Source organism: Triticum dicoccoides, chromosome 3A (genome assembly GCF_002162155.2).
Source record: "Triticum dicoccoides isolate Atlit2015 ecotype Zavitan chromosome 3A, WEW_v2.0, whole genome shotgun sequence".
NCBI classification, from domain to species: domain Eukaryota; kingdom Viridiplantae; phylum Streptophyta; class Magnoliopsida; order Poales; family Poaceae; genus Triticum; species Triticum dicoccoides.
Window position 1 is genome coordinate 740,504,144 of NC_041384.1, and position 5,930 is coordinate 740,510,073.

The window sequence follows — 5,930 nt, forward strand, 5'->3', positions numbered from 1 at the left end:
GGCGGCGTGGACCGCGTGCCACGCTCGCTACGGCCCGACGGGGCGACGCAGTGGCGGCGCGAGGGTCGGTGCCGCCACGGGGACGACCTGGAGCGAACGGCCTCTGGGCGGCGGTGGGCCGCGGGCCGCGGTATTACGGCCCGAAGGGGCGACGCAGTGGTGATGCGGGTCGGGACAACCGGGAGAAGAAGCACGGGGCAGCGGCGCTGCGGCCCGACGGGGCGACGCAGCGGTAGCCCGATACTCGATCGGTGGAGAGGCGCGCTGAACTCGGAGACGATCTTCACGGGACCTGCAGAGGCGCGCGTAACTGACGGGCCAGGTCGGTCGCACAGCTTAGATGAGGTGGATCGCGGCGGCGAGCGGGTGATCAGGCCGATCGCGCGCGAGGTCGGGGACGCCGCTCAGTGGAGGCATGGTGGCAGCGGAGTCCGAGATGAAGCCGGCGGCGGCGGACGGCAGGGCGGCTATGATTGGAGCAGGGCGGTGACAGCCGACGTTGATCGACGGGCGGGCCGTCGCACGAACGGCGGCGGTGAAGGGCCGCCGCATGACGCGAGGCCGCCGGGTAGGGGCGACCGGCGGGCCAACGTGCGACGACGCGCGAGGCCGCCGAGTCGGGGCGACCGACGGGCCGACGCGCGAGGCCGCCGGGTCGGTGAAGAAGCCGACCAATCGTGCCGGTGTTGGAGTAGAGGCGCACGGAGCCGACGGCGGCGGTGGGCGACGCAAACCGGATCACATAGACCGGAAAACCAAAAAGTAGACGCCGATAAAAGCGACCGGCGAGAGAGAGAAAACCCGGATCAAAGGATCGGGAAAAAGACTCTCTAGGGCAGCCGGCCAACACGGCCGGCGGACGAACCCTAGGTACGGGCGGCGCGGCCCCTGGCGGCGGTCATGAAGGTCGACCGCCCCGGGGACAGCGCGCAGGTGCGGAAGCGGCGGCGGCTATGTTTTAGGATCGACTTTCGATAGATACCATGTTAGAAGTGAGAGAGGGATTGGTGAAATAGTTTAATGTATTGCTTGAGCCTCATGGGCATATATATAGGAGTACATGATCATCTTGGAGTACAAGACAAGGTAGAATAATATCCTACGCTATCCTAGCTTTCCTAATAATCACGATACTCAACAGCCATTGTGGAGCTCTCCATAACCGAATTATTGGGGCCGAAAAGCATCATGGTGCGTGGAGTTGTGTTGTACAGTGCCGCTCAGTAGGCCACCGTTCCTCATTATATACTTTATGAGGAATATGGTTACAATATCTCTAGTTAGTATAAAGATAGGTATATATACACATCGTAAAGATCTTATGTTTACTAATTGGAAGCACTGTACGAGTTACCACGTTAATCCTAGAAAGTTAAAAAGTTGTCCATCAGATCTACAAAATAAACATTCACATCCGTCCGGTGCGGTACCTCATGGTTAGAGTCCTGGCCATCTATCCCACACACTGAATCTCTCACCTTGGGCTGCCATAAAAAATTTCCTGTATCAAAAAATATCTCTCGCAGCCTCTCCAATCCATAATCACCATCATCGTGCTGCAATCCAACTTATAATATGACCTAAATCCCTAATCTATTTGCCAGCCCGACACCGAGTTTTGCCGGCGACTTGATCTAGATAGCGTGCTAACTAGGTAGACACAATGGCGATCAAATCAGCAACTAGGCTTCTTCCTTAGGAGGCTAGCTTGCACGTACGTGAGACCCTTTAGCTTCGCGTCCGTGCGTTACTTTGGGAAGCATTCGATCGGACAACTGCTGTGCGTCGTCGTCATCTCACGTGTTGCTGTCGTTGGAAGTTCTTGGTGTTACTATAGGATTCGAGGTGCCTCCTAAATCCTGAATGAGGTTGCCGAGTAGAGGAACAAGCAACGGGTTGGTGGCGTATCAGACCCCAGATCCTATTCGAATTCATCCCATATCAGGATCGACCAGCTCATCCCTTTGCTGCCCACCTGCGGTCTAATGGCATCGGTACAGGTACAACTATTTGTCACCCCCTCTTTCTCCCTGTGAAAAACTCCTCTTCCACACCCGTTGTTATCGTAGGAAACCGTTAACAATAATTCCCTCCTTTGTCCTTATCCCCTCGCCATCGTTCATCTTGTTTGACGCCTGATACACTTTGGTCTGCTGCTCCTCTAGGAGCTCTCGAGTCTCTTGGCCTAGGTGGAACAAATTCACATGCCCTACCATTGCATCTTCTCCAGAGGCTAGCAATCTTCTCTTGCAATGGCATGGCTACCACTTACTCCTCTACCGACAACTCTCTTGACACCTATTCCCAGAATTAGTCTCCAAAAATATTTGCTGAATTGTACATAAAAGACTTATAGCTATTCTTCAATAAAGTAATATTGTACTTAACAATCTTTTGTGCATTGCAATTTAATATACTTGTCATCAATCCGTGCATCCGCTCGGGCTAGTGCATAATATATAGAGAAAATTACGTTTTTGGTCCCTCAAGTTCCTAGAAAGTATAGACTTGGTCCCTTAAATTTTTTTGGTATACATTTGGTCCCCCAAGTTTCAAAACCGGATAAATTTGGTCCTAAACCAGATTTTGAGGGCGTTGATCGGGTCAAAACCGCCCGATGAACAGTACATTCAATTTTTTTTCAAAAAAACTTCAAAATTTTCTGAAATTTTTTGTGGTTCAATATGCTTACATGCGCAAGGTCCGACCAAATTTTCATGCTTTTTTGACACTCGAGGAGCTCATGGCAAGAAAAAACAAATACATCTGCCTGATGAATAGTAAATTCGAAAGAAAATAAAAAAAATCTGAATTTATTTTGGGTATAATATGATTACATGCGAAAGGTGCGGCCAAAATTTCATGGTCTTTCTACACTCGAGAAGCTCGTGGCAAAAAAAAACAAATTTTACCTAGCTAAAAAAGCCAAAAGTTGTTTTTTTCTAGAGACCTTTCGATGTCATTTTGTGACAAAATTTCGATCACACCTACCGCATGTAAGCATATTGGACCCCAAAAATTTCAGAATTTTTGATTTTGTTTTGATTTTTTTTGAATTTACTATTCATTGGCAGATATTTTTATTTTTTTCCACGAGCTCCTCGTGTGTTGAAAAAGCACAAAAATTTGGTCGCACCGTGCGCATCATAAATTTGGTCGCACCGTGCGCAGATATTTTCAGAATTTTTTGAATTTTTTTGAAAAAAAATCATATTTACTGTTCATCAGGCGGTTTTGACCCGGTCAACGCCCTGAAAATCTGGTTTAGGACCAAATATATCCGGTTTTGAAACTTGAGGGACCAAATGTATACCAAAAAATCTTGAGGGGCCAAGTCTATACTTTCTGGGAACTTGTGGGACCAAAAACATACTTTTCTCTGTTTTTAATCTTGAATCACTTATATGGAAACTATCTCGGATAGCATTGGCATTTAGCCAATTCTGGAGTCAGGGCCCATCAACGCTTCCTTGTGTATCTTAGGTATATTGTTGTCTAACAACAATATCTCATTTGTGCACCTGAGAGGTTTGCACGAGCCATACCTACGTGGTTCAGCTGCAAGTTCGACCGAAGTCCATACATTTTATTGTAGAGACTTCCGTATCTGTTGCAATAGGAAACTTCGGAATCACTTCCAAGGTTCCTTTCCTTTGATCTGATGACGAAGATACTGGTTATCTCGCCGAGTTGCACTGTCCTCCCTCTCACCTTTTGCAAGAACAATTATCTTTAAAAGCATACCGTTTTGTGGCAAAAACCTTTGCCTCGGTATAGTGGTGGGGGAATACCCAATGACTTGGGAAAACCTACAAAGTAACACTTGTCTGATTTGGAATAGGTTTGTAACCTTTTTCATAAACCCCATATTCCAAATGTTACGAAAGGATATAACATGGTTGGGCGTGCAATACCATGGCGTCATTTCAACAGACCCGGTGGAGCTCTTTTCAGTGTAGAAGCCGTAGTCTCTAAAGCATCACTCTTTAAAGGTGATAATGGCATATTTATTTACGTCATCTTTGATCATACCATCTCATGAATGGTTCGATTACATCTTCACGGACTTTCCACTTGTAGTGGTGTTCCAGGAAGTGCAAGTTATGAAATCCGTTTCACAACTCATCAGACATTCGCTCAACTTGTAACACAAATATTTCTTTCTGCAATCAAATTGTAGAAACATAATTTTTTTGTTACAATAACTTCTACTTCATTTTTGAAAACCATTCGAATGATTTCAAAAGATCCAAACTTACGTCTCATCAAGTAAATATCCATATATCTACTTGAGTCATTTCTGAAGATAGACAAATCCACTACTTGCAACAACATTTATTGAACTACATACATCAAAATGTATGATCACCAAGAAGTTTGTTGCTTGTTCCTTATGTCATGTGAATGTTATTTGAGTCACTTCAGTTTTCGGAGGAAAGTTGCAAGTGTCAGATGATTCAAAATCAAACGACTTCAAAATCCATCATAATGGAATTTTCCATGTGGGTTTCTCCAATGTGACAAAATGCAGTGCCACACATCTGTGGTATTCTTTTAGTCTTACGACATTTAACGTCAGTGTCATGGATGTATCATATTACTATCAATGTTCATAACATACATCCCATCTTGGATGGAAGTATGGCCCTTCATGTTATTCATAATACTAAACAATAATTGTTGTTTTTATGAACACCTCTTTTGCAAAAAACATTGTGCAATGGGCTAGAGTGTATGAAACCTAGAATGAATTATGGAAGTGAACACAAAGATAATATATTATTATCAAAGTATGGCCCATATGTTATTCATAACACCAAACATCAAAATTTCTCTTATGAACAACCTTCTTGCAAGATACCTTACGCAAAGGGCTCGTGTGTGAAACTCTAAAATGAATTATGATAGTAAATACATAGGCAATACACCGATAGAAGGTATAGTAAGATTTATTATGTTCCATGTGTGTATCTCAACCTCATTCCTGGCTAGTCTTTCTGGCCATAATATTTACAACTATATGACAAAATTGAGTTTCATGAAGTAATAATAAGCATCAGACTAAATACTACCTTACTTACTATGGACTCCAAATTAGTATATGCTATATAGATGAGGTTTTGGACACAAAGAAAAACATCACTTGGCTAAGCAGAAGCTTAATAGACTAAACTCTAGGAGTGTGGAGCAAAGGTGGGCTGAGCTAACGCGTGACTGCTTCTATCCAAGCGATCCAAAATACTTGAAGTTCTAGTTTTGTTCCATATCAAATGTTGATATTTTTTCCATAAACTATCAAGAATTTGTGTGGCTGAAGGTAAAGCGTCCACATTTCACAGTGACTAACAATTGGAAGGAAGGAAGAAATAAGAAAATACTTGTAGTACAGCTAAAGACGAATATATCATACCGAGTCATTAGGCATATGTAAACAACATCATTCTACAAGTGAAAATTTTGATTTCAAATGAGTCTTTGCCTCGGTGAACTATGAAGTTTGCATGCCTAGCTATCCTTCTGCACCAAGTGATATTTCATCCCCAGCTTTCCATCTGCACTGTTGGGGAAATGACACCTATGGGATCACTGGAATCCCTTCTACGGTTGGCGGGGCGCGGGGTTGTGAGAAGAGCAGGTTTAGGAGTCAACACAGAAATCGCTTACACAGGTTCGGGCCGCGAGGATGCGTAATACCCTAGTACTACTTTGGTGTGTATTTGAGAGAGTTCTTGAGCTCTCGAACTAGCTATGGTGGATGCGTAGTTCAAAAGAGCCGAATCCTTCTCCAGTATGCCTCGGGCCTCCTTTTATAGTCGAAAAGGCGCTGCTACAGTAGCAAACATGAGGTGGAAAGGTGTATAGTACGTGAGCTTATCACCCGTATTACAGGACAAGGCGCATTTAATGTGTCGCTTAGGTGTCCCCTTGCT